This window comes from Pinus tabuliformis, chromosome 8, assembly GCF_031772625.1.
Source record: "Pinus tabuliformis cultivar Carrire ecotype Pingquan chromosome 8, CPIR1, whole genome shotgun sequence".
Taxonomy (NCBI): Eukaryota; Viridiplantae; Streptophyta; class Pinopsida; order Pinales; family Pinaceae; genus Pinus; species Pinus tabuliformis.
Window position 1 is genome coordinate 1,314,710,724 of NC_142294.1, and position 25,901 is coordinate 1,314,736,624.

The following is a 25,901-nucleotide window of genomic DNA, read 5'->3' on the forward strand; positions in this document are numbered from 1 at the left end:
AAATAATTTGTTTTTAAACAATTTCAAGAGAAATTACATTGGTAGATTTAAGCCCAGGCTTTTGAAACCAACTAATATAGTTCTTCGTAATAATAATAATAAATAAATCAATTATAAAAAAATAAAAATATTAATAATAAATAATCCCGTTATTGTATCATTAGTTGATTGCAAAATGATTAATTACTGGATATTTCCCTCCCTTTCATTCATAATTTCATACCTATAGCTTATATATCTATTTGCATAGGATATAATAAACAAATACATTTATCATTTCAGCGATTTGTTATGGAATCATTTTGGAGGAATTCCTAATTTCAGAGCTTCAGCAATGGCCATGTTCGCCCATTACTTGGCTTCATCTTTGGGATCTCAGCGTCACCCCCTGGCAGCGGCTGTTGCAGCACTATCTTCACCATTTCACCCTGTTATTTTGTGAAAATTAACACGGCTTTCTACGACTACTGCTGATAAAGACAACTCCACAAGCTACCCAGAAGCAGAGAACACAAGCCCCGTTTCAGAATTCTTACTCAACGAATGTGGGTTCTGTCAGTCTGAGCTCTCAGCTATCCTTAAAGCAAGGCCACGCATGGTTGCGGTAAGATCAGCTCATACAGCCCAACAAGCGGTACAGTCACCGAGAGATTCAGGATTCACAGAACGCCAGGTAAGGATGACTATTACCAGATGCCCATCTATTATTTTTCTCAATGCTGATCGGCGGTTGAAACCCAAGATTGAGTTCATGAAAACATCGGGCCTTCCTGCACAAGACTTGGGGAAATGTCATATCCAATGGATCCAGATTGCTCGGCGGCAATCTCGAGAAAACTCTGCGTCCCAACATCCAGTATTTTCAAAACCTGTTCGGATCAGAGACTAATGTTTCAATTGTTTTTAAATCGGCACCTGGTATTCTACTTAAACGTAACGGGCCTGAATTTTGGGAAAATAGATTGAGGCATTTGACAAGTTTTGGGCTCCTCGAAGATGACATCAAGGAGTTTGTTAGGAGGCACTCACGTATATTAAAAGCTTCCATGGATAAGGTGCAGAAGAACATGGACTTTTTTATGCATACTGCAGGGCTTCCTGCAAAGTTTCTTTTTTCATATCCTTATGCAGTGTCTGGTTTCAGCTTGGAGCGTAGGATCAAGCCCCGCCACAAGGTGTTGAGTGCTCTCAGTGCAATGCAACCTTCCAGGCGTCCTCCTAGTCTCTTTAGTGCTCTTGCTTTAAGTGAGTGGAAGTTCCTCGAAAAATATGTCCAGTGCAGTTCTCATGCCAAAAAGTTACTTGAAATGTACATTGGCAAGCCTGCCCTCCTCTAAAAGACTAGATATTCGGGTTCTGTTTTGGTCAGGGTTAGGGGGTTATATTGTGTTGCGTTGGTCTTATTGATTGAAAGAGGTTTGAGAACATTAACCAAGGGATCATCAGTCTGTTATGATCCAGTGCCATGATCCCTCTAGCCCACATGAGTAATGAGTGGGAAATGGTATATATAGAAGATAATCACGACACAGTCAGTTCCGGTCTGGGATCTTGTTTTGGCCAGTTTTTTGTCGCACCACAATCACAATTTACATGCACTATTGAAGGATACTCAGTTGTGATTGATTGTAATTGAAGGATACTCAGTTGTAATACAATCACAGAGAATGCATCAGGTAACACGTTTTTGAAAGATGAAAAAACTCTCATCGCCAGCTAATTTGTTTTTTGCTAGTAGTTTTGCAACGATCATGCATTGCTTTCTCCCTTTGAAATGTGATGGGATAGATGTGAAATTCTGACTGTTTGAATCATGGTTAACTTGTAAAAGGAAATATTCAAATCCCAAATGTAGGGACCTTAAAATTTTATGTGTTTCTACAGTAGCAAGATCTGATTGTTTCCAGATCTGCGATATCTACGAGACTTAGCTGGAATTAACACATTTCAAATCCAAGCTAAAAATTGGACACTACTATGCACACTTTCTCTCTGTGCTTTGTTAATGGTCTCTGTTTCTTTGCTTGGGAAAAAAGTGTGTGGTAATGACTTTTGCCCCTTGGGATGTTGGCAAGAAGCATGCTAGAAGCCAAATGGATCAGAATCAGCATCCTCGGATTTGAAAAACTTGGTAAGGAGTTAGCAACCATTCTTATAACTAGTTCAAATTTGCTACCTTTTGCCCCTCATCACTTGGTTGATCTTTAGGACCGTTTTTCTGAAATAGTATGAAAGTTAATGATGAGATTCAACTTTTTAATAAATTCAAAATTTCACCTGTCCAACACTAATCATGCCATCTTTGTTGCCAAGGCTCTTTTTGAAGATATTTTCAATTGGTCAAGCTGAGAAAGATAGTGAAGCAAAAGTGAGAGTTTTCATATCTCAGGCTTTAGAGTAGGGATATCTTGGGTGAATGCTTGTATGGGAATCTGTGAGAAACCTCTTGGGCCTGAGCCTGTGACGATAGGTTCTTAGGAAAGTGTTACTGTCTTCTCTACAGTTAAAGAGTTTATTTTATCAATAATGTTTTTTGAAGATTTGTGTAATTTTGTTCACTACTACGCTTCCCAGTTTCTATAATTGCTTTGCTATGCTTGTTATGATAATTTTAAATTAAAGTAAAACCAGACCGGTGCTCTAAATTTGTGTTTTGCATACTACAAACTATTGCTGTTATAGCTCAATCTACAGCTGTTATAGGTAAATCTGTTGTTATCATAATGCTGTTATTTCAAGAACAAATTTTTATGTACTAGAGATCAATCTGTTGTTACAGAGATATCAGTTTGCTGTAGATCGACTTAGCTGGTTTGGGCTTGGCTTTTACAGCGATAGTAATTGGCATGTCAGTGCCGTCTTTGAGTCCATAACAGTTGGACTCATAGCTCACGATAACTCATCCATACCATATCTATGAAGTGGACTTCATAGGCAGATCAAGCACAAATTGTGGACTTCATAGGCAGATCAAGCACAAATTATCTCCTTTGATGATAGGCATGCCAGACATGATGCTGACATGCAACAACCCAGATCACTAAACCAGAGAGATTTCATGTGTTGTCCACCTCAACTGCCCAATACAAGTAGGCATGGACCACAGTATGGGATTGTAAATATTTGCATTGCATCAGCGTTAACCTTGACAAATGGCTTAACACTAAACTTAGGCGTGTGTTAACCAAAGCAAGTGTTTTCATCGGGTTTTAAGTCACATGGTTCTAGTTTGAGTTAGATAATGATTAAGTTCGGTTCAAGTTTGAATTTTTTTATGAGGTTAGGATGATGTTGGTCATTAGGTTCGTCTATATACATTTTCTATATCTATATTTATCTATATATATATAGATAGAATTTAAAATGAGATGGAAGAAAAAATAGTGAGAAGTTAATATCAATAAACTTGAAAAATGTTATCATGGACATGGAAACTGCAAAAATCAATTACAAGCTTGAGTTGTAACTTAAGGTTATGAGTTTTGATCTATGGAATTGATCAATAGCTATGACATTCAATGAGGTTAACCAAACCTCAAAATTAGGATTGACAACTTCACTAAATTTTAAGTAACTATAAACACAATGCAATTGTAAATGTCTCTTAATATCAACTCCAATGAATAAAATTGTAATTGTCTCTTAATATCAGCTCCCATGATTAAAATTGTTGAAGTGGATGGTGTTAGAAAGGATGAGTCCTTGAATTTACCCTTAGATTTCTAAGAAAGATAAACATATTGAACTTCACATCTAACAATTGATCCTTCATTCATTATAATCATCCTTCAATTTATTAGTAACACACACATATATATATGCATTTCTGTTGAGTATGTCTACTCCATCTGGTATCAGAGCGGTCGATGCTTGCAAATGCACAAATTTTTGTGTTCGGTTCATATTCCTTCCATCCACCACCGTTCTTTGCAGACGTTGTCAGCCACCGATGCCATTAAATCTTTAGCCACCTTGTTTCTTCGTAGACATCAAACCATAACCCCCACCTGTGTCGCCGCTTACATTTCCACTGCATTTTACATTACCACTGTTTGTCTCAGTCCCTTCGACCATCCTACCCGTCATCTTCCATCTTTCCTTCCTGCTTGAAACATTGTCATCTTCCTTGTCTGCTGCTTGCTGCTCCTACACGAGCCGCTGCCACCACTCTACCAACACGACTTTCATTCGCCCATAACCCCGCACCGTGCCCCAACCCGTGTCTCTTCTGACCATTCCGTTGTATCTTGTCAAACCGACACCACTCCACTAGTGCCCATTCACAACGGCCTTCAATTCAAAGAGCAGGTCAAAAGCCAACGTTGAAAGGTTATTAGTTGTGGAGCTTCAGTTTCAAATCGAGTTGTTGCCTTTTATCTCGATAAGTATATAATTATAGTTATATGCTATATTATATATATTAACATTTAAATATTCTGTGATGTGATTTAATTCGTTTTGTAGGGAAGACTTAAATAATTTATAACTTTATAGTTACACATTATATTGTATAATTTAAACTCATATAAATTAATATATGTAGATATATATTATTTAAAAAAATTATATATATATATATATATATATATATATATATTATTTAAAAAAATAAATAAATAATTAGGTCAAGTTAAGAAAAAAAATGCTATGTTGGATAAGTATATTCCACCTCATACCAGTTCAATGTTTTCATCAATGTCGATGACTGATTTTAATAAAATATTGATAGATTTTGAGACTAAGGTGACCGGACATGGTGAAAAAATCGAGTAGCTCCAGGATACAACAAAGACAATAGAGAGTCAGCTCGAGCAGAACCATAACGAATTTAAAAAGGATCATGCAATCCTTTCAAATAAGGTGGATCTAAATCATAATCAAGTAATGGTGATGTTGACTTGTATTTGTGACAAGTTGAAGATTACACCCGATCAAATACCCCAAAATAATGAAGCTACTCAACATCTCAACTGAATACATCAAACTCGTCAGACTCACATGAGTCTCCAAACGCATCGTCCATACCCCATCAACAACATAGTACCATGAATTTTCAAAATATGCGGCTCTGGAATCAATACTTAAATATGAAGCTCACGAATCAATACTCCTTCACTCCAACAGTTGCTACATATCAACGAAGAGAAAAACTTGAGCTCTCCAAATTTGAGGGTAATGAGAAGTGCATTGTTGCATGGTTCAATAAAGCAGAAGAATATTTCAAGATTTATGGTATTGACAATGATGATGAAAAGATTAGGTATGCGTCCATGCGAATGGAAGGAGGAGCATATAACTAGTATATGTGGTGGAAGAAGACGACACTTGCTATCAGTTGGAAGAAATTCAAAAATGCATTCTTTAAGAGGTTCCAAGGTGTCAAGTAAGACAAGTTCTTCTCAACACTCAGTAGTCTACTGCAACAAAAAGATGTGGACGAATACACCCGAGAATGGGAAACTTTAGCTACATGAGTACCTGGACTATCAAAAACTTGTCTCATTCAGTCATACATCACCGGATTTAAACCCCATCTCCAGGCTGAGCTTGAGCTTCATGACGTCACTTCTATAGAAGTAGCAAGACAAAAGGAAAAAACTGCTGAAAAGAAGCATGAAAAGATGCAGTGGCCAAAGGTTGAAAGAGTATATTCGAGATGAAGATTTCCCCAAACCGCGAACATGGATAACACAAGATATGTTCCACCACATCTCCATGAAGGAGAAAAAACTAACTTGGAAATTCAAAGAATGAAAGAAGGCAAGTGTAAATGTTGTGGCGAAAAATGAGACCCTAAACATAGATGTGTTAAGGGAAAATAAACCAAGAAACCGTATAAGTGTGAAACCACTAATGATTCAGACAATGAAGAATCAAAGGTAGAAGAAATCCAAGATTCTCCACAATTTTCTCGAGAACCAGATAGTGAGAACATTCTGCAAGTGTCATTATCAACAGTGACATGTATATCATAGTCCCATACAAAAAAGTTAAAAGGTCATATAAAAAAACAACGTAATGGTTCTAATTGATACCGATAACACCCACAAATTTTTGGACTCAACTATGGTGAAAAGGCTCATCATTTTCACATTTCCTATGGCCCAAATGAAGGTTATGGTAGCTGATGGTAAGAAAATTGAAAGAGAAGGGAAATGCCATAAAGTAAAATTACATATTCAAAACTATAACCTAGAATCTCCGTTCTACATTGTACCATTAGGAGGAGTTGATGTGGTCCTAGGGATCCAATGGCTACAAATCCTAGGTACTTACTCTACTAATCATCAAAAGCAATTTATAAAATTTAAATGGAAAGGACAAAAATACAAGTTATATAGGTTCCAACCACTTGAGAATCAATTAGAAAGGAAAATGATGAAAATGATTAACAAAGAGTCATCTGAAGTTCAAGAAATAATTCAAAGACACAAGAAGGTGTTCCAAGACCTTCCAATGAAATTGCCTCCTACAAGAGAAATCAAACATACAATCAAAGTCAAATAAGGATTAAATCCCATCAACATCAAACCGTATCGATATCCACATCATAAAAAAAACCGAAATTGAGAGGTTAGTCCAAAATCTTTTAAAATGTGGCATTATCACAAAAAGTAGAAGTCCATATGCTGCGCCAGTTGTATTAGTGCGAAAAAAAGATGGATCTTTTACACTATGCCTAGATTACCGAGGGCTAAACAAAATATCGATTAGGAACAAGTTTCCAATTTCTTTTATCGATGAAATGTTGGATGAACTACATAGAGCTACATACTTCTCAAAATTATATTTGAGATCAGGGTACTACCAAGTAAGGATAAGGTTGGAAGACATAGCAAAAATTGTGTTCTTTACACATGAAGGTCACTATGTGTTTAGGGTAATGTCTTTTGGTCTAGCTAATGCTCCAACAACATTCCAAGCCACCATGAATGAGACATTTCATCCATATCTAAGGAAAATTGTGTTAGTGTTCTTTGATGATATTCTAATTAATAGTAAAACATGGAAGGAGCATCTACAACATTTAGAGAAATTTCTCATTGTATTAAAAGATAATCAATTTTATGCCAAGAAATCCAAGTGCACTTTCGGGAAAGAGGAAGTAGAGCATCTCAGACATATAGTATCCAAGGAAGGAGTAAAGGTAAATCCTAGTAAAATCAAGGCTATAAGAGAGTGGCCCAAACCAATTAACATATCGAAGTTAAGGGGTTTATTAGGTATAACTGGATACTATCGAAGGTTTATCAAATAATATGCCCATGTAACTACTTCTTTGAAAAACCTTCTAAAGAAAATTCATTTTGTTGGGATGAGGAAGTAGAAAAGTGTTTCGAAGACTTAAAAAAAATTATGTCTAAAACACCTGTATTAGTAACTCCTCATTTTTCAAAACCATTTATAATTGAATGTGATGATTCAGTTTTTGGTATAGGAGCAGTGTTGATGCAAGATTGTCATTCAATAGCTTTCGAAAATAGAAAGCTCAATAACAGGGAACGTCTTAAGTCTACAAACAACAAATAAATGCTTGCGATTATGCACGAACTAGCCAAGTGGAGACAATATCTTTTGGGAAGTAAGTTCTCCATACGAACAGACCATAACAGTCTCTAGTACCTCCTCCAACAAAAAACACTCTCTGAAGAACAACAAAAATGGATTGAAAAAATTGTTGCGTTTGACATGGAGATATTCAATAAAAAGGGAAAGGATAATGTGGTGGTAGATGCTCTCTCCAGAAAAGATGAACGAACATCCTTGTTTGCAGTCTCAGCGATAATCCCATAATGGCTTAATGAAATCCGAAGTGAGTATGCAAAAGATCTAGAAACAAGTGCTATAATCAATAACCCTCCTCATAATTCAAAATTTGAATGGAAAAACGATATTTTGTGGTACAAGGGAAGGATTTACCTGAGTCCAAATTCCAAATTTAAAGTCAAGGTTCTCAAATAGACCCATGATTCACTGTCAACCAGACATGTATGTTTCTTTAAAACCTACTATAATGCACATCAATCATTCTTCTAGAAGGGTATGAATAATGATATTCAAAAATATGTAGCAAAATTTGATCAATGTTTGCGTAATAAAGGTGAGAACATTATGACCCAAGGTATGTGCCACCCCTTAAATATCCCAAACCAAAAATGGGATAAATATCAATGGATTTTATTGAAGGATTACCCATGTCAAATGATAAAGATAAAATTCTTGTAGTAGTAGGAAAACTCACAAAGTATGAACACTTCATAGGAATTAAGAAATCAGATTCAACAAAAGAGATCGCCGAGATATTTTGCAAGAATGTCTACAAATTACATGGATTTCCAAAAGTCATGTTAGTGATAGAGATCCCATGTTCAAAGGGAATTTTTGAAAATATCATTTCAAACATATTGGGACATACCTCAACATGAGTTCTACATATCATCCTCAAACAGACGGTCAAACAAAAACTGTCAATAAGTGCTTATAAGATTACCTTCGTTGTTATGCAGTAAACAAACAAAATAAGTGGGCTCAATGGTTACACCTCGCTGAATGGTGGTAAAATTCAACTTATTACACTTCTGCAAGATGAACCCATTTCAAGGTTTGTATGGATATGAACCTCCTAAATGGAAGGACTTGGCCATTTCTGAGACAAAAGTTCCAACAGCTAATGAGCAGTTAGAAGAAACCCAAAAAGTCTTTCAAACATTAAAAGAAAATCTAAGTATTGTAAGAAATCGCATGAAGTAGCAAGCCTGCTGGCACATAACAGAGAGAGAATTTGAAGTTGGAGAATGGGTATTTGTTAAACTTCAGCCTTACAAGCAATTATCCCTAAAGCAAAAAGGGAAAAAAAATTGGCGCCAAAGTTTTATAGACCATATAAGATTAAAAAAAAGATTAGCCAAGTAGCATACAACTTAAGCTTTCCGGATAATAATCGAGTTCACAATGTTTTCCATGCATCTTGTCTTAAAAGGGCAGTGGACAAACACCAATCAGCACATACAATGCTTCTGATATTAGATGATGAAGGCAAGTTCATCTTAGAACCAAAATGAATTGTTACTGCCAGGGAAAGGAAGATGCAATCTAGAGTAAATAAGGAATACCTGATCAAGTGGAAGAACTTACCAAAAGAAGATTCTTGAGAGATAGCAGCATTTCATCAACAACACCAATTGTTATGTATGCTTTGAGGACAAAGCATTCTTTTGAGAGGGAGGCAATGTTATGTATACAATTATTCTAATTTAATTAACTCCATTTTTAGACTAAGGGGCACAATCAAAGATCATTCCACTCATGTAAATGGATCTTGGGCTATTTTTAAGCATGAGCCCTCATTCATTGTAATCATCCTTCAATTTATTAATAAACTATATATATGAATTTATGTTTATTGTTGAGTCTGTCTACTCCAATCAACCACAAAATAGGTAATTCTTAAGTATGATTACTCTTGAATATTAATCTTTCCAAGTGGGGTTAATCGAGGAGGACATGTTAAGTGGACCCAAGAAGAGCTCACCAAACAATAGACAAAAGTACCACCTCCAAAAAGAAACCAAATCAAGATAACTCATTTCCTAAGGCAGGGATACCAATGCATAGATATAGAAAATCATGGCCACCAAATCAAGTACTTTGTAAATCCATTAAATATGCATAAAGAGTGATAAGAATGGCCATGAAAAAATACACAATGGATCCATGTCAAAATACCGTAGCCATGAGCTACACACAATGGAGCTACATCTTGATATATATAAAGTACTAGGAGGGTATATGGAGCAAAGGAATGAACAAATTAATCATCTATGAAGTGCCAAAATCATGTGAGTAAGAGTGGTAGTTTCCAGCAACTTGAGCAACATCATTAAAGATATTACTGGAATGGAGAGCAACTTAACAAATAGGATATTACCAACATAAATTGATGATGTTTCAACTCAAACAAAGATGTTTTCATAGATTGAACCGAGGTCTTCAAACCAACTACTATGGGTACAAATTTATGCCACGCGAATAAATGAGTTGAATTCAAACACCAGAGTAATCATTTGTTTACTAGTCATTGATGTATATTGCTAACATGAGACAACCCACCATTGATGATAATGGGAATCAAGGTACTAATTACATTCTAACAAGTGCAAATGACTGGGATGAATTCAAACACTTATAGCATCTATCAATCAGGGGACATGATGTATTCCCATTGTCAATAGTGAGTGAATCTACCACTAATGGCAACAAACCTCAAGTTAATAAATAAGACTCGAGATCTTATTCCTAGATAAAATGAGTTGACGTTGATGGAAAAAATGTAATGGAAGGAGGGTATTAAGGCATCCCCAATCAAATGACATGAGTGAAACTATATGGCCAATTATTTGGAGGGAATCAAATGAAGAATTGTTAAGACCACCACCAAGTGTGTCTCTTGCATGCACCAAATGAAATAACATATAGAGAAGACCCTATGAGAAACAACCAATAATGAAAAACATTGATAGAAGTGAGGAATCCCACCAATGGTGCAAATGAAACCCAATGTATTGAACAAATCCCATTGTGTGAATATTTTCCAGGAAAGAAAAACCGAACATGTTTTCATTAAGAAAAAACCATGTTTACATTAATATAGATGAACATATATGCATCTTATATCATTTAACCCCATGGTATCTAAACATTGATACACTATATCCATCTTTACAAATATTACTTGCACAAACCAATTCTTCTTCATGCCAAAAAAATCACTAACCCAGGTGCTAGGAGACTCACCAAAAAAGCATAATAAAATTAATCGTCTAACAAATAACCATCATCAAGAAGGAAAATTTATAACCCCTAGAAAAAGTGGGTTGGAAAACCTTGGGATTGTGATGCAACAAAAACAAAAACAAAAAATAAAAGAATGGATCTATCCATAAGCTCCAAGGGAAAAAATCGGAATTTATGTGGCGCCCCTGCTTGTAGACCGAAAATTTGATGAACCGAATTCATTGAAAGACCTTCCTCTGACGACATATCAACTACATTGTTGAATTCCATGTGCAAGTGGGAAAAAGTACCTTGCTGGAAAAGCCTCATTGTGTGAATACATGTGTTGACATCGAACAAAAGGGAGATCATTCAATCAATGACCAATAATGAATGTCACTATTGAGCACAAGGTCACCTATCAATAATGAAAATAGGGCTAAATTTCTACTCTAGGTTTGGTGCTCAATGTGTTGTAGTTGATGAGAGTAAAAATTTCAGTGAGAAGTAAATTGATACCTTCCACATTGACATGAGTATATCAGAAAGATACTTGTAAACATTGAAAGTGTCTTGACAAATGAGAAGGTTGAAAAACTGAGTCAGAAGACAATTACAAAATGGTCAACATAGAGTTAATTGTCCTTGAACATAAGCATGACATAATGGTGACCTGACTATCATATTCTCAAAATGGACAATGATATAGGCTTGCGACATAGGAGGCATCAATAGATTGTCCATATGATTGGAAGAGTAACCAATCAAATGAGTAAAAAACTCAAAAAACAAGGTTCAACCTCTTAAAGTCATACTATAACTCAAACTAATGAGAGAAAGACTCATAACTTGGTGATTTGTACAAGGGTGACATGACTTATGACTGCTTCCAACATTAAACTGAAAACTCACTTCTTTCGATCTCCTATTTTTTTCATATTTTAATTTTTTCAACTTTTTCAAATTATAAAACCTTGAAAATGAATAAAATAATGCTAATATATGGTGGATACAATGAGTGTTGTGGGAAAGAAAACTAGTTTAAGCACTTGGAACATACCTATGCTTAATGCAAGAGAGGCGTACAATATATGGACACTCGGGGAATGTGTCCTCCAAGAATAAAGGTGTTGATTTACAAAGGAAAAGGATGCAAGGCTAGAAAATAAAGATAATGCATAAGAAAAAGGGTATAAGAGAACAAGTTGAAGTCGACATTAGGCTCAAAAGTCCAAACAATAAAATTTAATGTAATAATACAACTCAACCATGCGAGCCCCATGGGAAATGGCCATAATAAGCTTTAAAAGGAAGTAATGAAACTTCATTAAAAAATCATGGTGGGACTGAAGAGGGGTCCCAAACCTACTAACAAATAACAGCATGAGCACCAAATGGCTAACAAGGTACTAACTAAGCACTTATGTAAGTGTAGTATCTACTACCCACTTACAATACTTATAAAATGACAAGAAAGGTTCATGTTACAAAATAGTGGAATTGATCCTATGGAAAAGATGAAAATCACATCTTAATGTTGAATGCAAGGTGAAAAATCCCTACCTTGTATGCCAAATATAGGAAACATTACCTACCACATTAGATCTAATGTGAATTATAGTAATGAAAAAGTGTTGCAAAGTCACAAATTCTGATGTCGCACCTAAAATAACAAAAAGTTCCTTTAGAAGCCACTTGTTATAAGTTAGTCAATTAGTTAAAAATGTAAAATAGGGTTAACAACTATAGAGAAGTCGGTAAAACATTTTACAAAATAGTGAATAACTCATTTTCACCATTCATTAAAGTTTTTATCAAACCATGTGCATTTTGGTGTGAAATCCCTTGATTTTCAATAAGTGATATTCACAGATTGAATTGTTGAAATCATGGCCTGCCTAGACCAGGTGATTCCTCAAGCTTTTATCTTCAATTTGATTCCATTCATTTATATGTTTCTAAAGAAATTAAAGGTTTTAATTAATTTTAAAAAGGTGGGGTGCACATATGTGCTTCCCTTTGTCATAGGGAATGTATGAATAACCCTATATACATTTGTCCTTGAGAAGAGGAGCATGTATATGTGATTATTCCTAAGTAAAGATACATATGCCCACACCCAACTTCAAAAAAAAGATTATAACCCAAAAAATTTCTTCAATATTGCAAGATGGCTATCAAGGTTAGTGCATTTGTCACAATTGTGAATGGCCCCACCCTCAAATGAATATAAAAGATAGCTATGAAAGACTTACAAAAGAACCAAGTTTGATACTCTGTAAAGTATGATGAAGATAAATCAAATAAATGAAGTGATTTCTAAACAAAGGAACTACTTAAGAATCATACCCCAAGTGCCAATATCAACTTCAAATCCTAATTGTGTTTCAACCATCAACAAGATAATTTTGAAATCATTAAGAGTTTATCTAGATGAGGATTAAAGATGAAACAAGGGTTCATTGCTTCAAAAGGGAAACACCTTGAAAACCATTTTTGGTTTATCCATATTTCTCATGTATCACTCTACCCCTTTTATTCAACCATTTTGCATGTTTGTTTCTCTTGCATCAATATTAAGGGTCACAATGTTGGGGTTGATACCACCCTAGTTATGTTCTCTCAAATATTGCAAACCTAATTCACATGGGCTTTCATGCCACCTATATGAATTTAGTGGCTTGTATTTAGATTGTTACAATGGTCACTAATTTTATAGTACTTTTCTTTGGGAATTTGAAATTTGGAGATTTTCAAGAGATTAATTAGAGGATAAATAGTTTTATACTATATAGTAATGTTTGGATATGTGTAACCTTGAGCATGCATTCCTCTCATACTCTTGTTAGAAATTTATGAAGAAGTTTAGCATCTCTTCTTTTGAACATTGTCATCGTCTTATTTTCTTTCTTCCATAGATGCAAATAGGATGGATATTTATTTGTCATTTAAAGGATTCACGAGGCATTATTTTTATAGTCGAGTCACCTTATAAATTTTTAAATTGATAATAATCTAATTATTAAGTGATAACATAGGCAAACTTTCAAGTACATTGTCATCTTTGGGTAATTGGGCCATTCTTGATATTCAAAGAAAACACCATGGTTGACTAAAGAGCCAATTTCATAGTTTTGTCAAAGAAACATGTATTATTCCTCCAAAACCAGGGTCCATGTAGGAGGTTTTGGCTTTTTGAATAGTTTTGGGTAGTCTTACTTTTTTAATGGTTCATTTTTTAGTTGCCAAATAACCATTGTTTGAGCAAAGCTTATGGGTGGATTTTACCAACATTTATTTTTTTTTACTAGAGGAATCGACAAGTAGGCTAGGGTAAATTCTTACTGCTACCACTATATCTCTTGGTGCCCACATATGCCCTTCCTAATTTGAGTTATTACATGCCATCATCATGTTTGGCATCCCTATTATCAAAGGAGATAATTTGTGGTCGATGTTCCCATGAAATATACTTCATAGATATAGTATGGATAAGTTATTATCCATTATGAGTCTAAATGTTATGGGCCTAAGCACTGCATTGGCATGCTAATTACTATCGTTGAAAAAGCCAAGCCTAAAACAACCAAGTCCATCAACAACAAATTGATATCTTTGTAACAACATGTTGATCTATAATATAGAAAATTGTATTCTCGAAACATAGGTTAACTGGGGGAAATTGAACCTTGCATTTTATAGTTTACATAATACTTCATATCACAACAATTACTAATTGAGTTGTCCTCAACGGATTTTATTAAGAAATGAGGACATGGGGTGAACGTTGATCCACTTATGTGTGCATCAATCACAAAAATATTTGATATGGTCTCTCTAGGTGCAACCACATATTCAATTGATACCTCAAGGTGCCCCCATGGCCCTAGATTAAGCCCTCATTGAAATTGAATCTTACCCAATGGTGAAAAACTCCTTGCTTTCCACCATTGAATCCAACCCCTTTGAACATGATTTTACCAACATAATAAACAATTTAAATACGCTTTCTATATCAAATACAACTTGTTTTACAATAGTGATTTAAACTAACTTCTACACTAAATTCCATAACTTATCTCATTTTGTATCTTTTGCACAACTCTCGTAATTCCAATTCCTTTCCTTAGTAATGTAATTCCACTTAATTCATTTTAACTTATAAAATAATATTATAATTTAAAAAATAACAAGCAAAATAGAAAAACAAATTGTAAAGCAAATTCTTAAAATTAATAAAATAAAAATATCCATAAAATAATATTTCTTTTATTACTAATAAATTAATTTCAAAACGATTATATTTATTTATTCAATCTTTCACTCGAAAGATAAAATTTGATGGGTCTCATCAAATACAACCAAAATGTTTTCTTACTCATCAACATTATTTCTTTGGCACTGTTAATATTAACATTCTTTCGTCTTAGGGTTTGATATGGTTCTTATTTTTCAACTCATTATTTGAAGGTTGATTCACTTTTGTGGTTTGTGAAGGAGTTAGGGATGAGTGTCAACGTAGGAGGGCTACCCCTCTTTCCCAAATATAGTGGTAGGAAAATCAATTCAAACAAGGGATAAAAGTAACCCTCTGAACGGAAGTAACCCACTCGGAGAAGTTTTGGGTTTCAGTAGTCTCCTATTCTTGGCGATAAATGACAAGCGGGCTTATGAGGACAATGCATTTCGAAGGCTCCTCAAAACCCTAGATTTGTAATACCTCCTACGTGCTTGGAGGATCACCATAAATGTATGCATGAACATGCTTTCATATGTAAATTTGTTGGAAGTTGACCTTCTGAGAGAGAATTGGAGAGGTGGATCCAACAAACATGGAAACCTAAGGGTAAAGTAGACTTACGATTGTGGCCCAAGGGTTTCTTTACAATCATTTCTACGAACTTGGAGGATAAAGCTAAGATTTTTGAGGGAGGGCCTTATTTCTATAATAATGCAGGTCTATATATCAGACACTAGGAAGCTTGCTTTAATCCAAATAAAGAGGAATTTTTGGCGGCGCCAGTATGGGTAAGACTTTATTCTCTTCCTATGGATTTCTAGATTCCTGAAATTCTGGAAGGTATTGGGCATGCTTTGGGGCATTTTGTAAATATTTCAGAGGTGGCTAGGATGGGTAAGAACATGTCTTATGCTCGTTTATGTGTGTATATGAATATTTCACAGCCTTTGTCAGAATCTATAGAGTTGGATTACCAGGGTGAGATTTGGACCCAAACACTAGATTACAAGCATGTACCTTTTTGGTGTCGACATTGCCATGAGCATGGTCATTTGTTCTGGGACTTCTTGTTGTAAAGGAAGGATCAAACTCTTAGTGGATCAGTAGGAAATAATGGGTTTATGAGGGTTATTACAAGATGGTGCACCCAATGTGGTCAAAATACACATGCCTTGAACTTGGGGGATAAGAATACCTTTTCGACCTTGGAGACAATGGAGGAGGACTCTAACATCTAGGATGACACTCCTATTTCTGATCACACTTTGGAATCCTCGCAAGAAAAGCAACCCCAAAAGTGGTAATTACCAAAAGAGGTTATTAATGATGAAGATTTTGATTACTTTGATTTACCTAGAATTGAGGAAGTCATTTTGTTGGTAAAGAAAAATTTGGAAGAACTTTTAGGAGAAGAACAAGTTTTTTTTGGTTTTTTGAATGATTGGGCAGAGTAGGACTTAGTAGAAATGTCGAAGGAGAATAAGGTGTAGTATGTTGTAATTTTTATTAATTGGAAGGAAATCCTCTAGAGAAGGTCAAGGGGTTCATTCTATTCAAGCTTGAAGGAGAAAGGGAAATATATTTTGATGAAGGAATTGTCAAAATATACCAAAAAGAAAGGTTAAAAATAAAAAAGGTAGACACTACATAATACATGGGAGGAGTTAGTGAACTCCAGCCAAGTTAATGCTATCCTAGAGGTTTTTTCCCCATCACAAAAGTATTTATCATGAATATTTTATCATGGAACATGAGGGGGGTTAAATAGAAAAGGGAAGCAATGATGCCTCAGGGATGGGATCAGGATGGAGAAACCAACAATTGTAATCTTGCAGGAAACTAAACTCCTACGGGAGACACTGCCACCAATTTGTGAAAAATGTTGGAAAGGGTGTCAAATAATGGCTCTCGGCATGTGGGGTACTGTTGGTGGTTTGGCAGTTTTGTTGAATTCTTTACAAGTAGTTTTTTCGGATTGGATGGCCTGTCCACAAATCTTAACTAGTAGGTTTCGTTATATCATAACCAAAGAGCTCGTCTCTTTAAAAGCAATGTATGGTCCTTTGATGGCAGGGCATAAGCTTAATTTTTGGGGAAAAAATTGGTGACTAAGAGGTATGTTATAGATTGATTGTGGATTATTGGTGGGGATTTCAATCTAATAAGATATATGAAGGAGAAAAAAGGAGGAATTCAAAAATTAGACCCAAAATTGGCCTCTTTTGACAGATTCATTGAGAAACTGCAATTGGTAGATATTCCAACTGTAAAAGGTCTTTATACTTGGAAAATAGAAAACGAGGATGACACCAAATTACAAGTTGGTTGGATCGATTTTTCCTCTCTGAAGAAGTGTTACATAAGGATATTTTTGTCGAAGCAACAATATTACCATGTCTTGGGTCTAATCACTGACTAATTAGGCTAGAACTAGATTTGAAGGAAGCTCCATGGAATCAACCTTTTCAATTTGAGAGCCTTTGGTTGTGAGTGTCTGGTTTTGTGGATCTACTAAAAAAATGGTGGTTGAAAATTGTTGTAAGAGTTAAGAACAAAATGCACACATTCCAATTAAAGCTCAAGGCTTTGAAAACCCATATCAAATTGTGGAATAAACATGATTTTGGCAACATTTTTTAAGAACGAGCTTTATTAGAAGATCATATGCGAAGGGTTGAACAACAAATGATTGTAGAAGGTTGATCTCTTGAACTAATCATAAACGAAGGTCTTACCCTCCATAAATTGGAACAAAGATGGCACCAGGAAGAAATCCTTTGGAAACAAAAATCTATAGTTCAGTGGCTAAAGGAGGGTGAAAGGAATTCTAAATGTTTCCACAACTTAATGTTACAACATCATCATAATAACTGGATTTTTTCCATTATTGGTGATGATGGGGACAAAAGGCTTTTGCATGCAGAAATTGAAAATGAATTGGTTCGATATTGTCATGATATTTTGTCAGAGAATTCTCATAATCGATAATCAACTATTAATTCAATCCTTCACTATATCGCTCGTCTTATTAGTAAGGAAGTGGAGATGGTTGTTATGGAAATGTCGCGTAATAAATATCCAGGTCTGGATGGTTTCACCTCAGACTTTTTTAAAGAATGTTGGGGGTTTTTAGGTATGGAGATTCATGAATTAGTGGAGGATTTGTGCCAGACACAGTGGTTGTGGGAAGGTCTTAATGAAATGTTTTTAACACTTATACTGAAATATGGAAAGCAAGAGGAGCCTAATGGCTTTCGGCTTATTTCCATGTGTAATGTGATCTACAAAATAATCCCTACGATAATCGTGAAATTTCTGAAGCCATTACTTCCATAGTTAATTTCTTTGGAACAAATTGGCTTTGTAGAGGGACGACAAATCTTAGATGGTATAATTACTACATAGGAAATCATTCACTCCCTTAGAGCATCCAAATGACTAGGTATGGTGATTAAAATGGATTTGTCTAAGGTCTATGATAGAATCAGTTGGGATTATTTGTTACAAGTTTAAACTGCTTATGGGTTTTGAGCGCAGTGGATCTCATGGGTAAGTTCTTTTATAACACCTCTTTTTTTCTCTATTTTTGTTAATGGATATGGGTCTTATATCTTCAAATCTTCAAGAGGTTTGTGGTAAGGTGATATTCTATCACCTTTTTGGGTTAAGACTGCTTAGAGAAAAACTATCAATTACACATCAACGATTCATTGATGATGTTGTTCTCTTTGTTTTTCCTACACTAAAGGAAGTGAAAGGAATATGATGAATCCTATAGACCACCATGGTGGCTTCAGGAACTCTATAAAATTGTAATCCATGGCTTCCAATCAAGTAATCATTTTCCCTCCAAGATAGTCAAGAGATCACTTTGGAGAAGGACTTCTAGAAGCATTAGGATAGTAGAAATGGAATTAATTAGGAGGAAAATGAATCACTTTAGTGGGTGCTCCAAAATATTTGAATGCAACTGAAAATGATTTTATACTCCCTCCACACATTTTAAAACAGAAACCATTCAATTGCATCTCATTTATTTTCCACCTTTCTGTAATATGTAATTCTTTGAGCAAGAATAGAGAATTCATAAATATTGTCATGAAAGAGGACTCTTCATAATCCTAATAAGTTGGGCTCTAACAAATAAACAATTTCATGTAGTGAATAAATCTTACATGGTATATTTCAGTGATTAAAATGACAACTTTATTCTTAATCTCATTACAACAAAAGTAAATTCAACCCTACCTAATTGGGATCTAAAAAATCAAGAATTTCATGTAGTAAAATAAACTTACATGGTAGATCCCAATTATTTGCAATGAAAACTTTATTCTTGATCTTATTACAACATAGATAAATTCAAGAGTACATACGTATTTCCTTATCTGAGACAAACTTTGAACACATTCAGAGATTTCGTAGAAATATAATGATAAGATTTACCTGTAGGACATGAGAAAGCTATCTACATCTAGTACCCATCAATGGATAATAGTGTTATTGAGACACCATCTCATGGAATTAGGATCATGTAGATATATAGTGTTATAGATATACCTTGCAACACCTATTCAACACTACCTTCAAGCGTCAAATTCATCAATTGATTTACTTTAGTAGCAAATTCTAGTGGGATTTCATTAAATACAACCCGACAAAATCCATTTATGATAGTTGTCGTTGCATTCTCTGGATCTATCCCCCTCTGGAAATAGAATAACTGATATTCCCCACTTTTTGAGGTACTTGCTTCATGTTCAACATGGGCTATTGGGTTCTTCACATGGAAAATGTTGTAAATATTAGATGTATAATGGAAACAAGCATGCAATTCAAGGTTGCTCCTAAAGTCTCTTGGGTGAATTATAAAACACCATCTACTTAAAACATGATATATGGTAGTAACAAACACCTACCCAAGTCACTTAAGAATTCAAAATGTTGCAAATAGGAGATGCCTTAAACAATATCAACTATTTAATTGCATAATCACACTAAAATAGTCAAATCTTTAAAATGATGAAAAGTGTGAAAAAAATGGAGTTGGAATATTGTAGTTATGTCACTATAGATATAGCTATGTAAAATGTAACTTATGTCTAAAACACGTAAATGTAACTACTATATAAAAAAATGGAGTTGGAATATTACAGTTAGTTGGGGGTAGATATAACTACATGAAATGTAACTTCTATATAACATTCCAAATATTCTTTTTTCAGTCATTTAAGAGACTAACATTTTTTTATCTTCCGTTAATAACTTAATATTCCACCAAAAATAGCATTGAAATGGTTCTTCACCAACCAAGGAGAAATTTTAAACGAGTGTGAAAATTCTTACTCAATCCCCTGCCATATTTATGATATTTTATTTGTGTGTGAATTTAAGCTAGTGTAATGTAACTTCTACATATTTGACAATTTAAATGTAAAAAATTACCCAAATTGAAGTTATACAATTAACATATGCACAATAAGATAAAATATGCATGACTTATAAGTAATATGGCGTTTACATGTTATATCAAGAGAAACGTTTTCTCATCTCATTAACTCTTATCTTATAGTTGGTGATGGATATAGCCTTTAAAATTATGAGCCATCCTTGTCATATCTTATATTTAATGATGGATATATCTTTCAAAAGCATCAAACTTGTTTGTTAATTTATGTATGGTCAATTTAAATGGAAGTGCTCATAATTTTATTCAATATTATCTTGTACAATTGGAAATAAAATGACATGGGGGTGGTGTTTCTAGCGATTTTCAAACTTGTTTTAATTACCTAAATTTAGTCTATTTAAAATAAACAAGGGTGGTGTTTCTAGTGATTTTCAAACTTGTATTAATTACCTAAATTTAGCCTATTTAAAGTAGATAGTTGCATTGACTATCTTATGTTCAAGTTAATAGCTTTGCTTGAGGGAATCTTCATGACATCCACCATCTTTGAAAATTATAAAATATTAGTAGTATCTTGCACTAAATAGACAGTGTTAACATAGAATCTTTTATTGTGTTTTTTACTCCGTGTCAAAAATTTATTGATATTTTATGATTCTTGGTTTTGATATCCATGCTAAGACTGGATTCATCATGCCTGCTAAGATTTTTAGTTATGCAAACATCATATCGCTCACTTGTAATTGTATCAAAAACAAAGAGTATGCACAATGACATGTAGTGACATGTGGGTATCTATTTTACTCAATGATATGCTTGATTTTTTAACCCATTCTAATCCTACCACAATGAAATTAAGAGAGACAAGGACATAAGAAGGACTATCAATAAATGAAATTAGAGACTTTAGTATGCAACTCAAATTGTATCAATAAATGAAATTAGAGACTTTAGAATGCAACTCAAATTGTACCTAAATGTAACGATAAGTATTTGCAGCTTCTTGGTCACCGATGAGCATCGAATCACACTGAAAAATCCCTTGCATTATGAGAATTTGGTTTCACCTGCATTAATCCTCTATAGTAGTTCCTTGACTTGCATATAAATATGATTTTAGAAACAATCCTACACCTGTAATTCTTCCCTATATGGACCATATTTTCCCCCCCTATTGAAAGCTATTTTTCAAGGCAACATAATAGAACTCTCCAATTACATCATCACCTTTCCAAACAATGCTTGAGTATTTCTAGGTGATTTTCAAACCAGTCTCTACTTAGATCCACAAAGTCTTTGATTTGTCTCCATCTCACAAACTTTTTCATAATAAAATTATAAATCCCACATCTGTATTCCTCATCCCCAACATACCAATTATTTACAGTGTAATACTTTATCGTTGCTCCCTTGGTGCAATAGAGATCCACTACTGTGGCATGGATATGATTGGTGTCATAAAATGGTGCAGTGCATCCATATGTTAGAGAACTCCTCTCAACTCATAGACCTCCTCTAATCTACAATAATAAGAATCCTCTCAAACTACCTAGTCTCTGTCTCATTCATCCTGAATTAAGTGGATATTTCAATGGGTGACAAAGTGTGCTTGGGGATTTAATGAAAGGAACTATCACTTAAAAAAAAAAATACAATTTAGCGTAATAGTTATCATCAGGAGGAACAAACCTGCCAAGCTACTTCCTAACTAGATCAAGATACTCTCGAATTACCTCTTATAACGGAAAAAAGATAACCTCAACTGCCTAGAGTCTACCTATGCATGGTAGCAATGAAAACAATGTCAAAAAAACATCTACAACAACGTTGGTCAATCTCTACTTCTAGTCAAGGGCATGCCCAGCTTTTGAAAAGTATCAAGGAGGCTAGGGTCTACCTCATCCACACTGATTTTCATCTTCTACTCTCCCTGTTTAGGTTTAGAATAATAGAAAAGGTCTTGGAAATTCATGGGCGGGTAAAAGTTATCATACTATTTGGGTTCTTCCATTTTTAATCATTATCTGTAAGCATTGAGTCTAAATTGCAAAAGTCATTCAGGTTCCTTCTTTTTAGGTGAAATTAACCTAAGCTTTGGAGAGTTGTAAGGTTTAATGGATCTAAGTATATTCTAATTAATATGTAGTAACATGGTTTAAAACAATATGCATTGAGATCATATTTAAGGATGAAACAAAAAATGTCCACATGGGGTAGCTCAAGCGGCAAGGGCCGTGGAAATGAAGTCTCACCGAACCGGAAGTCTTGGGTTCAAATCTTGGGCTACCCTGCCCCCGTAGAGGGGTACATAATGGACATGTAAATCGGAGAGTCCCACCCCAGCCTTAAAAAAAAAGGATGAAACAGAAAATATTTTATGTTCATGATCACAAGAAATTCTAATTTCATGTAACAAAGTTTGAGGAAGGTCTAGTATTTGCATCTTACATTTTTTTTTTTCTTGCATCACTGGAGCCCTTTGAATTTGGGCATGGTTCTTTACCCTGGAGAATTTTTTTTTTTTCTTGCATCACTGGAGCCCTTTGAATTTGGGCATGGTTCTTTACCCTGGATCTACCAAGCGCCGAGAGGGATCAAATCTTTTTTCACTCTATTCTAGTTTGACACTTAGTAGATCCACATTAAAGATGGATCTATGCTAGTTTAATTCCTCCCTTTAAATAGGCTACATCCCACTTGAATACCATAGGTTCTCAATACCATGGGTCAATACCATGTGTCATATTTACTTTTATTAATATTAATATTAGGGTTAATAATGCTTTTTTGCATGGTATTAATAATATTTTGGTTGATGGTTTTTGGTCCATAAGCTTCACCTAACTAAAACCTCATTTTTGAGTGTTCGTAAATATAAAGTGAATTACGGAGTAAATATAAAAAAATGTTTTATTTATTTACCATACCTCTAACTTATTTATATTTTTAGTAATTTACCATACCTCTTTTATAAATATGGTATTTGGCCCATGGTATTTAGCCCGTGGTATTAAATTGGTATCTGGCCCATAGGCTTCACCTAAATAAAACCTCTTTTTTTAGTCTTCTTTAAATATAGAGGTTTATGGACTAAATATAAAAAGAGGTTTTATTTATTTACCATACTTCTAGTTTATTTATATTTTTATTTATTTACCATAGCTTTGGAGTAAGCATAAAAAGAGGTTTTATTTATTTATAACTTGAGTTTATTTATATTTTTAATTATTTACCATATCTATTTTTTAGTGTTCCTAAACCTCTTTATATTTTAAAATATATATTGTGTTTATACACAATAATAATTAGATTGATTTCTAAATAGGGCTGACATTAGATTAAAAATGTTAAATGTTAAACATTACATGTTAAATGTTAAACATTACATGTTAAATGTTTAACACAATCAACCACTAAAAAAGGTGAAAAGAAAGAATAAAATTTCATGCATTGTGACCCTAGAAAAGTTAGGGAGGCCGCAATCAAGATCTGCATTATCATAATCATTAAACCCTTTGTACAATAAGGACATGCAAAATTCTTACTTGTGCATTGTCTTTTGATGAATTGTTGGTCGAAATCAAGATCTGCATTGTCTTGTCTTTTAATGAATTGTTGGCCACAATCAAGATCTGCATATTGTTGACCCTCAATTCTAGATGAAATTTATGCTTTGATCATACAGTTGTCCGCAATGAAGATCTACATTATCATGATAATTAAACCCTCAACTCTAGTTGAAATTTATGCTTTAATCATATAGTTGTCCGCAATGAACATCTGCACTATCATGATCATTAAACGCTCAACCCTAGATGAAATTTATGCTTTGATCATATAATTGTATGCTTTGATCATATAAACCCTTGAAATTGTTTACCATAAGAACAAAAAATAATGTTTAGTAAAAAGGAAGAACTAAGTTGAAATTCATGCCCATGTACAAATGGCCAAAATCTCCACACCTAATGACCTTGCCCTTCCTCCATCTAATTGTTGATACTCTCCTAAGGTGTTTCCCATGCAAAATCCATCTGGGGTAATCTTTAGTAAAAAGGAAGAACTCTTCAGAGTCGAAATTCATACCCATGTACAAATGGCCAAAATCTCCACACCGAATGACCTTGCCCTTCCTCCATCTAACCGTACTCTCCTAAGGTGTAATCCATCTGGAGTTCGAATCCCATGAAATCCATAAATCACGTTCATGGTATTCTTTCTTCTGGAATTTCCACGGAGCTATTAACAAAGCAGAGAAAGTCTTCCTTCTTCTGGCATCGTTGATACTCTCCAAAGGTGTTTCCCATGCAAAATCCATCTGGGGTGCGAATCCCATGAAATCCATAGATCACCTTGATGGTCTTCCTTCTTCTGGCATTTCCAAGCAGATATTAACAAGGCAAAGAAAGTCTTCCTTCTTCTGGCATTTCCACGCAGATGTTAACAAGGCAGAGGAAAATGCAGTGCTACAATGTGATGTTGTAATCTGTGAATATTTTATTTGAACCTAACGCTAAACTTGAAATGAAAAAGAAAAGAAATATTTATAATGGAAAAAATAAAAGAAATATTTTTGATATAAAATAAAATATACAGATTGCAATTGGGTTAAATTATTTATTTTTAATAAGAGTTTGTTATTTTTGCGTAAGAGGCTAAATTAAAAAGAATAAGAAGTTAAAAATAATATTGGGATGAGTGTAAACATTTAAATATGGCCTAATTAATAATAAAAAGTTAAATTAATAAAGATAATAAAATTCAATTTGTTATATTTTGATTTTGCTAAAGACTTTGTTACAATATCATGGGCCAATACCATGGCTTATCAATACTACAAGTCCAAAAACCATAACTTATTTCACAACCAAAATATTTTATAACAATATGACAAGATTCTTAACCGTGGATATTCACCCCCACATTATGGTAGATATTATTAACTTGTAAAAAAGAGTTTTTGTTACATGCCATTGGTTAATACCATGGATTATCAACACCACATGCCCAAAAAACATAAATTATTTCACCATCAAAATATTTTATAACAATATGACAATATTGTTAACCATGGATATTCACCCTCACTTTACCATGGATATTAACTTGTATATCGGCTTTGTTACAATACCATGGGCCAATACCATGGCTTAACAATGCCAAAAAACCATAACTTATTTCATAGTAAACATATTTTATTTTAATTTAATTTTACAACATTTTTTAAATTGAATCTAAAAGGGAAAATGTTACAATTGAAGATATATCTAAACCCTCTATCTTTAGGACTATTTAATAAAATTAAGCTAATATATATATAAAGAACTGGCATAGATCCATCTTAGCTAAAGATCAAGGGATGAGAGCAAGCAAATTGACTAATTATAATAGATTAAATATTGTAGGAATTTACAGGGTAAGTTCCACAGAAAGAATACCAAAAGGACACCGCTCACAACCAGATCTCAAATCAATACA

At 34.1% G+C, this 25,901-nt stretch overlaps 1 pseudogene; it reads left to right on the forward strand.

Moving 5' to 3' along the window:
* Positions 1–232: 232 nt before the first annotated feature.
* Positions 233–1,725, forward strand: LOC149240312 (uncharacterized; annotated as a pseudogene).
* The last annotated feature ends 24,176 nt before the right edge of the window (positions 1,726–25,901 follow it).